The sequence below is a fragment of the Rutidosis leptorrhynchoides genome, chromosome 4 (genome assembly GCF_046630445.1).
Source record: "Rutidosis leptorrhynchoides isolate AG116_Rl617_1_P2 chromosome 4, CSIRO_AGI_Rlap_v1, whole genome shotgun sequence".
In the NCBI taxonomy this organism is placed as follows: Eukaryota; Viridiplantae; Streptophyta; class Magnoliopsida; order Asterales; family Asteraceae; genus Rutidosis; species Rutidosis leptorrhynchoides.
Genome location: NC_092336.1, coordinates 492114975 through 492125851, shown reverse-complemented (window position 1 = coordinate 492125851; position 10877 = coordinate 492114975).

The following is a 10877-nucleotide window of genomic DNA, read 5'->3' as shown; positions in this document are numbered from 1 at the left end:
CTGTGGAAAAATCACAAAGATTAAACCTGCCTTCAAAGAATCCAAATGATTCAGTATCTGCTGAAATCATTAACGAATACCTTGCTCCTAACTCTAGACCCTTACGGACAAATCTTCATCATCATCCATCGATATTAGAAATTCTAAGATATCACAGTATCTTTCATTATAAATAACCTCGATATTTCTGAAGATATTATCATAACTATTCTTATCTGAAATCATTCATCTCTTCGCGTTATCTGTATACATCATAAAGGAAACTGTTTAGTTTCTATATTCTGTAAAACTTCGAGTTTAAATTATGAATGTTTTTGAAGTAGTGTTGGGAACTGAAGCATGAGTTAGTATAATATAATGACACTTGATCAACGTGATTATATTACAGTAAGTTATGCTGAGTTTCTAATGGAACGTGATGATTCACAGATCATAACGTCATCATGAGCCATATCACACGACTCTTACATTCTACCTAATCACTAAACATATCAAGAACATAATTTCTTGATAGTTCTATCTTTTCTCTTGAATTCTGGTAATATAACCAATCAAGACCGTGCTATTACAATCTCTCTCTTAAAACATGAGTTATGTTCATTCGAAACTTCATATCTACGAATTCTGGACCATTATTTTCTTGACTTAAAGTCGGGAAGAGAAAACAAAAGGATGGAACTCCATAATATAAAGGAAATGAAGGGGGTGGACTTATAGTGAAATATCCGACAGAGCAATCAAAACAGATTATCGCATTTAACCAAAGAAGATCCTATTCCTTAATTACCGGAGAACCAAATATTATTACGAAGATTTTCTCTAAATCCCTTGAATTCAGAAAATCAACCGTGACTGCGTCAAAATTCAAATCTCTATCTCAATCTTTTGTGATAGCTTCATTCGTACTCTTCGAATAATCGAATTATTTTATCCCTATTACTCAATGGTAATAAAACTCTATTGATCAGTTTATATGAGTCATGAAAACATATTTATTGTCAACCATGACCATCCCAATCAAATTTTGGGACGAAATTTCTTTAACGGGTAGGTACTGTGACGACCCGAAAATTCCCAACCAAATTTAAACTTAATCTTTGTATGAATTCGACACGATAAGCAAAGTCTAGTTAATTGAATATCAAAATTTTTGAACTATTTCATGAAAGCATTTGACATTTGATTACTTTCGACGATTCACGAATAATTAATTGTAACTTGATGTGTGTATATATATGTGTATATGTAATAATGTGAAATAATAAAATACAAATTAATCAGTAAAGTTAAATATGTAAAATGATATATAATATAATAAAGTTATTATTAAGAAGAATTTATATATAAACATATATGATTACTATTATATGTATGTTGTAATACATATATATATATATATATATATATATATATATATATATATATATATATATATATATATATATATATATATATAAGATATAAACATTATGTGATGAAACTTATAATATCTATTTCTATTATGAAATAATATAATATAGTAAATAAATGTATAATACTCAAATATAAAAAAAATTATTAATATATATTCATATTTACATATATAATATATGTTGTAACTAAAATGCAAACACAATTATATAATAACAAAGTGTATAAATATTAAATATTCAAAATATGTTATTATGTAATGTATTATATTACATAATTATTAATAAATAATATTAAGATATTAAATTAATTATAAATTAAAATATAAACACTATAGTAATATTATTATCACTTTCAATATTGATATCAACATTTATATTTTTAAGTATATAACATATAGATATGAAATTTGAGATATATAAATATTATTATTACTAACATTATTATTACCATTATTAATATTAAAATAATTAGTATTATTGTTAGACATTATTATAGTTATGAGAAAATGATAAAATTTATTAGTATTATTGTCAATAATTTTATTATTACAATTTTTATTATCTATTAGTATTATTATTTATTATTATTAATATAGTTAGTATTAGTATTATTATTAATATTAATATATTTATTATTAACATTTATCAAGTATAAATTACAAACAGATAACTACAAATGTTGTTACACTTTACTATCTGAACTATTCAAATTGTCTGTTAAATTGATTCCCTTGATTTCAGTCGAATTGATTTCTTGATACAAGCCAAAATCAGTTGAAGGTCCATTTCAACTTTAATTTTTTTTTATTTACTCTTTTTCTGGATACTAGTCTTGTCGAAATTGTTACCATAAAAGAATCAAATTGTCGAAGCTTTATGAGAACCATTCAGTTTTCTGTATCAATTATCAATTTAAAATCCTTTTGTCGAAATATTATCAAATAGAAAGAGGCAAGAACAGTCCCATTATCTGTTCCTCTATCATTTTTACAAAATCTCTAATTCGAATTCCATTTCAAATTGTGTTAATGCAGTTTTGTTAGCATCCTTTTTCTCAAACTTCCTGCAAAATCTTAACTCCCAATTCTTTCTATTGATCAAGAATTTTGGAGTCAAAGTTATTTTACAAAAAAAGTCAACATCTTGAATCAAATTCGAATTTGTTTTTACGTTTTAAGTTAAATTAACTATCCATAAAGTTTATAATTATGACTTACAACATGTTTCATGTTGTAAATATATTGTAAAACCTCCTAAAAGTCGAAATCGAGATTTATATTTTTTTTTGCTTCGCTAACTGCAGCAGCAGTACAAACATTTATTTTTTTTACAAACATTAAACTTAATTATTTATGATTATGTTGAAGAATTTAAATAAGTTTAAACTTGAATCGTTGTTGGAATCATCCTCTGATCGAACTTACTTTTGAAGAAGATGATGAAGAAAAGGGAAACATAATGAATGAGTTAAATGTTTTTGGGTAGTGTTTATAATCAGAAAAACGTGAATGGCTCAATGGTTAGGGTGTTATGTGAGTAACGAGAGGTCGCGGGTTCGAGTCTCGTCTGGAGCATTTCCTTTTACTCAAATCTTTTAAGGGTATACACATTTTCTTTTGTTTTTATTATTATTATGATTATGATTATTATTGTTGTTATGATTATTATTATTAGTTATTAAGGTTATAATTATGATTATAAATTGTTATTGTTACTAGTGTTATTATTATTAAAAGTATTACTAATAATACTAGTATTATCATTATAATTATTAGTATCACCATTATTATTATAAGTATTATCATTATTATTATGATTATGATGATTATTATCATTATTAGGAAAACAATACAACCTAATATTATTATCATTAATATTCGTATTATTACTATACTTATAAATTATTACTATCATAAGAATTATTCTTAAGGTTATCATTATTATTATTACTAGTATTATCATTTGTAAATCACTAATATTATCATTACTAATATTATTATTATTATTATTATTAGTATTATTAGTATTGCATTATTTTTATTAGTATTATCAATGTTATTATTATGAAAACTTGTATATCGATGAAAATGAAAGTTATAACGATGTTGTTAAGATTATAACTATAAAATTCTAAATATGAATATAAATGTTAAAACGGAATATCATTATTATTACTGATATTAACACTATTATTATTATGGTTATTACTACAAATAAAAACTGTATATAAAAACACATTACAATACTTATTACTAAATTTTTCATCTTGTTAAAAACTACTATTATTATCATTATCATAAGATTTTTTATTAAAACTATCATTAACTGTAAAAGTAATATTTTTATAGTTAGTATTATTTATATCATTATAATTACCACTAAGATTATTAACATTATTATTTTTAGTAATATTAAGTATTATCAATATTATCATTTTTACCATTACAAATACTATTTTATTATTATCACGATTACTAGCTTCAACAAACAAATGATATATATAAAAATATATTCAACATACATAACTTAACTACATTAATACTTTTATATACAAAATGAATACATTTAATTAAATAATGAAAAATATATAAGTTAATACTATAAAAATTATATCACTAATAATAATATATATATTTACTCGATTAGGAATATGTGTGTTAATATATATATGAATGATATAGGTTCGTGAATCCGAGGTCAACCCTGCATTGTTCAGTTGTTCAATGTCGTCATATGTATTTTTACTACAAAATACAGTATTGTGAGTTTCATTTGCTCCCTTTTTAAATGCTTTTGCAATATATATTTTTCGGACTGAGAATACATGCGCTTTTATAAATGATTGACGAAATAGACACAAGTAATCAAAACTACATTCTATGGTTGAATTGTTATACCGGATATCGCCCTTGTTGAACTTGGTAACCTAAGAATTGGTGTTTATTATAATTGCCACCAGTTGACGTGAATCCTAAAGATAGATCTATGGGCTTTGACACGCCCTAGTCAGAGAATTTGAACTGCTTTAGTACTTCGATGTTTATATGTTTGGGGATATTCTAGATACATTTTGTTAATATCGGTTACCTGGTGTTCAATCCATACGAATGAATTTTTAACACTTACGAGTGTAAGATTATTGAATAAATGAAATCTTGTGGTCTATTAAAATGATGAAAATGAATGTTTATGATAAACTAATGAACTCACCAACCTTTTGGTTGACAGTTGAAAGCATGTTTATTCTCAGGTATGAAAGAAATCTTCCGCTGTGCATTTGCTCATTTTAGAGACATTACTTGGAGTCATTCATGACATATTTCAAAAGACGTTGCATTCGAGTCATTGAGTTCATCAAGATTATTATCAAGTCATTTATAGTTTGGATATATTATGAAATGGTATGCATGCCGTCAATTTTCGATGTAATGAAAGTTTCTCTTTTAAAAATGAATGCAATGTTTGTAAAATGTATCATATAGAGGTCAAGTACCTCGCGATGTAACCAAATATAATGTATTCGTCCAGATGGATTAGGACGGGTCATTAGAATCAGGACATAAGTCCTTGGGCCAAAACTGTTCACGTACGAAGCTGGTGCTAACAAGTGAGGTATGAAGGATAGAGCATGAGGATGAGAAGTGAATCACTTCTTGACTTTGCAAAATGCCAAACAGGTTATGACTAATACTAAAGTCGAAAGACTGATGGTGTTAATATTACCAAATGAGAATCTCCTGGAATAAGTCAAAACTTAGAGTTACGTAAGAAAGAGCATCGTTCCAGCCGGTGTGGCAAATAAGATCATTGGGTAACTTAACAGTTTTGAATGGTTTAAGTCTGAGGACTCTGCATGACGTGGCAGTAAGTGCCTTTATCACACATACACATGAGTCTCTTGATTTCGACGGTTGTAAAGTCTTCATGATAATTTGGATATGAATAATACGACATGCGCATAGGCAATTATGAAGACACGCTAAAGCAGTGGATTTTGACTATGTGATGATCATTGAAAATCAATTTGTTAAATCCTTATTAAATCTGAGATTATTGTCTGAACGATATTAATTTCCTCGATGAATAAGAGACGTGACGTCAATTGCCAATGTTAGTACCATTAATATATAAAGCAGTTAATGAAAGCTAACATGAGTAAATGGATCTATCGTGATGAGTAAAACCTTGCTGCTCTTATTTACCAAAGAGCATAAGGTTGACTCACTGATAATGCTAAAAACGAACATATAATTCATAGCATTATTCCTCAAGAAAGACAAGCTTTTAGTTGCAATTGTTCTATTTACAAGTGATATTCGTTTAAATAATAAAAGGTGAAGACAAAAGACAGATTCGACGAATTGAAGACGCAAACGACCAAAAAGCTCAAAAGTACAAAAGACAATCAAAGAGGTTCCAATTATTGATAAGAAACGTCTCGAAATTACAAGAGTACAAGATTCAAAACGCAAAGTACAAGATATTAAATTGTACGCAAGGACGTTCGAAAATCCGGAACCGGGACCAGAGTCAACTCTCAACGCTCGACGCAACGGACTAAAAATTACAAGTTAACTATGTATATAAATATAATATAATATATAATTAATTATATTAATTATATATATATTATATTTATAAATAAAAACCGTCGGCAGAGAAAGACTCCAAAGTTGTGAGCTGTAATTTCAATCTCCGCGACTCGCGAAGTTTGAAGGCAAAAATGCCGCGAGTCGCGGAGCCCCAAAAGTCGAAAATCCCTATAAAGCTCGCGCATTCTGATCGTAAAAATTCACCAAAAATATATCCATCTCTCTATCTATATCATATAAATTTATATTTATATTTTAATTTTAATTTTAATTTTAATTCTAATAATAAGGGTATGTTAGCAAATGTTGTAAGGGTGTAAGTCGAAATTCTGTCCGTGTAACGCTACGCTATTTTTAATCATTGTAAGTTATGTTCAACCTTTTTATATTAATGTCTCGTAGCTAAGTTATTATTATGCTTATTTAAAACGAAGTAATCATGATGTTGGGCTAATTACTAAAATTGGGTAATTGGGCTTTGTACCATAATTGGGGTTTGGACAAAAGAACGACACTTGTGGAAATTAGACTATGGGCTATTAATGAGCTTTATAATTGTTTAACTAAATGATAGTTTGTTAATGTTAATATAAAGATTTACAATTGGGCGTCCCTATAAATTACCATATACACTCAATCGGACACGATGGGCGGGGTATTTATATGTACGAATAATCGTTCATTTAACCGGACACAGGAATGGATTAATAGCCACTAGAATAATTAAAACAGGGGTGAAATTATGTACAAAGGACACTTGGTATAATTGATAACAAAATATTAAAAACTTGGGTTACACTCAGTCGACAACCTGGTGTAATTATTAAACAAAGTATTAAAATCTTGTTACAGTTTAAATCCCCAATTAGTTGGAATATTTAACTTGGGGTATAAGAATAATTTGACGAGGACACTCGCACTTTATATTTATGACTGATGGACTGTTATGGACAAAAACCAGACGGACATATTAAATAATCCAGGACAAAGGACAATTAACCCATGGGCATAAAACTAAAATCAACACGTCAAACATCATGATTACGGAAGTTTAAATAAGCATAATTCTTTTATTTCATATTTAATTTCCTTTATTTTATATTTAATTGCACTTCTAATTATCGCATTTTTATTTATTGTTATTGTATTTAATTGCACTTTTAATTATCGTATTTTTTAATTATCGCAAGTTTATTTATCGCACTTTTATTATTCGCAATTTCATTAATGCTTTAATTTAAGTCTTGTATTTATTCTTAATATTTTACATTTGGTTTTAACTGCGACTAAAGTTTTAAAATCGACAAACCGGTCATTAAACAGTAAAAACCCCCCTTTATAATAATAATATTACTTATATATATATATATATATATATATATATATATTTGTATTTTTATAAAAGTAAACTAATATAGCGTTGAGCTTTGTTTAAAAAAGATTCCCTGTGGAACGAACCGGACTTACTAAAAACTACACTACTGTACGACTAGGTACACTGCCTATAAGTGTTGTAGCAAGGTTTAAGTATATCCATTCTATAAATAAATAAATATATTGTGTAAAATTGTATCGTATTTAATAGTATTTCCTGCTAAAATTTAATAACTATTTTATATACCCCTCGCGAAACATCAAGTATTTTTGGCGCCGCTGCCGGGGAACTTTCTAAACGCCGGAAGCGCAACGCTAATATATAAAAAAAAAAAAAGATTTTTAGTTTACTTTTATTAAAATTCGTTTTTGTAAAAAAACGTTTTAAATATTCGAAAATATAAAAAGAAAAACAAAAATATAAATATTTTTAGGAGTTTGATAAATATTTAAGTTTTATAAAGTTTCTTTGTTTTTATTTTATAAAAACATAAGTTTTATTTAAGTATTTTGTTTTTATTTAAAAACATAATATATATATATATATATATATATATATATATATATATATATATATATATATATATATATATATATATATATATATAATTATAGTTTTAAGATTTTTATTTATAAAATTATAAAATATTTCTATTTAGATATAAGTTTTTATTATATAAATACTTTTATTAAAACAGAAAATTAAAAACAGAAATTAAAAAAATATATATATATATATATATATAAATAAAGAAAAACGCGTCGAATTTAAAGTAAGCTGTCATCTGAATTTCTGAACCCCGCGACTCGCGGGGTTTGATGCATTAAATACCGCAACTCGCGGAGAAAACCTGACACGCGACAGAAGCCCTAATCCTGCATTTATTACGGGGAAATTAATTATTATTATTATTATTTAACCCTAATTATTATTATTATTATTATTAGTTTTATTTTAACTTTTACTTTTTATTTAATTTATGTATTTAGTATTAATTAGTTTAATTAATTTGTAAAATTAGTAGTTTTAAAAAATAAATAATATAAAAATAATATTTTTATAAAAAATTGTACTGTTTACAACTTTTTGTATATTTTTATATTTTGTCCCTTTTTAATCGTTGTAGCGTAATATTTGTATTTTTCGCTCATATTTAATTTTAAACTTAGTTTTTGCCATAATCATTTTTACTCCTAGATTTTTAGGCTTTGCCGTAGAATTCCTTAAGTGCTTTTTCTTTAGACTAAGATTTAGGTACTTTAGAATTTTGCGACGCCTTTTTAAGTTTTAGTTTCTTTTTAAGTTATTTCCATTTGGGATATAGTTTTTCCTATAAGCTTTAATATTTTTAGACACCTTTTACTATGTACCAATTATCATTCCAATTAGTAATCTCAATTTGCGATTATAATTTTAAGTTAGTTGTAGTAATAAGGTTAGGTTAGTCAAGTATTTTTAAGTTTTTATAAGTTTCTTTTATTTTTCCGTCACCTTTTATTTTTCAACCATTTTTCTTTTTCAACCTTTTTCCGACGAACTCTTTTTCTTTCTTATTTCTCGCTATTCTAGTTTTAGGACATAGATTTTTATTCTACTTCTTATCTAAATTTCTTAAAATTACGAAAATTTATTTTAAGTGGTTAAATTGATAGACATCAAAATTTTCTGGTTCGTAGTAATAGTTGGATTTGTACGTGGACCGGGTTATTGGAGCCAAACAGTCCTCAATTATATTGAGACCAAACGAATCCTGCCCCTCTGCTGCATTTTTTGGCTATTCGAAACGTGGGCAAAATCAGAAAAGTCTATTGATTGGATAACTTATTATAATTTTTCTTTCCTTTTTAAAACTAATAGGATATTCAGTGAATGCACCGAGCAAGACGTTCACCACCTTTTGTACGTTCACCACCTGTAACTAGATCAAGACATTTAGCAAATATTACCGCCGTTGATTTTTCTTTAGAATCGTCATCCAGTCGACCAAGTACTTCAGTTCAAATTTCCGATAATCCATTTTTTGAACCCGACCTCACAATTGAGAATCCGGAGAATATTCAGGAACGATTCGTAGATCCTGAACCACTAAACTTTCCTCCGGAACCACCAATCATTCAAACAGAGATTGTTGAGGAACGAACCATTAAATCAGAATCCTCTAGTGATTCCGATTCAACAAATTCAATTATGGAGAATCTGGAACCTTTAAGTATGGAAGACCGAATGAGAGCTAAACGCACTGGCCAAGGTCACGCAATTACTCATCCAGACATTAATGCGCCAGATTATGAAATCAAAGGACAAATTCTACACATGGTGACAAATCAATGCCAATTTAGTGGTGCGCCGAAGGAAGATCCAAATGAACATTTACGTACCTTTAATAGGATCTGCACACTATTTAAAATCCGAGAAGTGGAGGATGAACAGATATATCTCATGTTATTTCCCTGGACTTTAAAGGGAGAAGCCAAAGATTGGTTGGAATCGTTACCTGAAGGGGCGATTGATACATGGGATGTTTTAGTTGACAAATTTCTTAAACAATTCTTTCCTGCATCTAAAGCCGTAAGACTCCAAGCAGAAATTGTTACGTTCACACAGAAACCGAATGAAACTCTATATGAGGCATGGACAATATATGGATGCGACATCACTACAAGAAAAGACATAGATATAGCAGCTGGTGGTTCTATTATGAAGAAAACCGAAACTGATGCTTACAAAATTATTGATAATACTGCTTCCCACTCACATGAGTGGCACCAAGAAAAAGATATCGTTAGATCATCTAAAGCAGCTAGAGCCGATTCTAGCCATGACTTAGATTCTATTTCCGCAAAGATAGATGCTGTCGAGAGACGAATGGAAAAGATGACTAAAGATATTCACTCAATACGAATTAGTTGTGAGCAGTGTGGAGGACCACATTTGACAAAAGATTGTCTCAGTATTGAATTAACAATGGAACAAAGAGAGAATATTTCATACATAAATCAAAGGCCTAAAAATAATTATCAGAATAATTATCAACCGCCAAGACCGATTTACAATCAAAACCAGAATTATAACCGAAATATTCCATACAACAACCAACAAGGTCCTAGCAATCAACAAGTATCCAATAATACTTACAATCAGCAAAGACCAAATTTTCAAAACAAACCACCACAACAAACCGATGATAAAAAGCCGAATTTAGAAGATATGATGATGAAGCTAGTTGAAACTCAAACGCAGTTTTTCACATCTCAGAAACAAACTAATGAACAAAATGCTCAAGCATTTAGAAATCAACAAGCTTCTATTCAAAATTTAGAACAAGAAGTGAGTAACCTAGCAAGGTTAATAGGTGAAAGAAAACCGGGAAGTCTACCTAGTGATACAAATGCTAACCCCCAGAATGAAACAGCTAAAGCCATTACCACAAGAAGTGGTACAACACTTAAACCACCGGAAATACCTGTAACTTCTGATGAAACTATTCCTACTCCACAA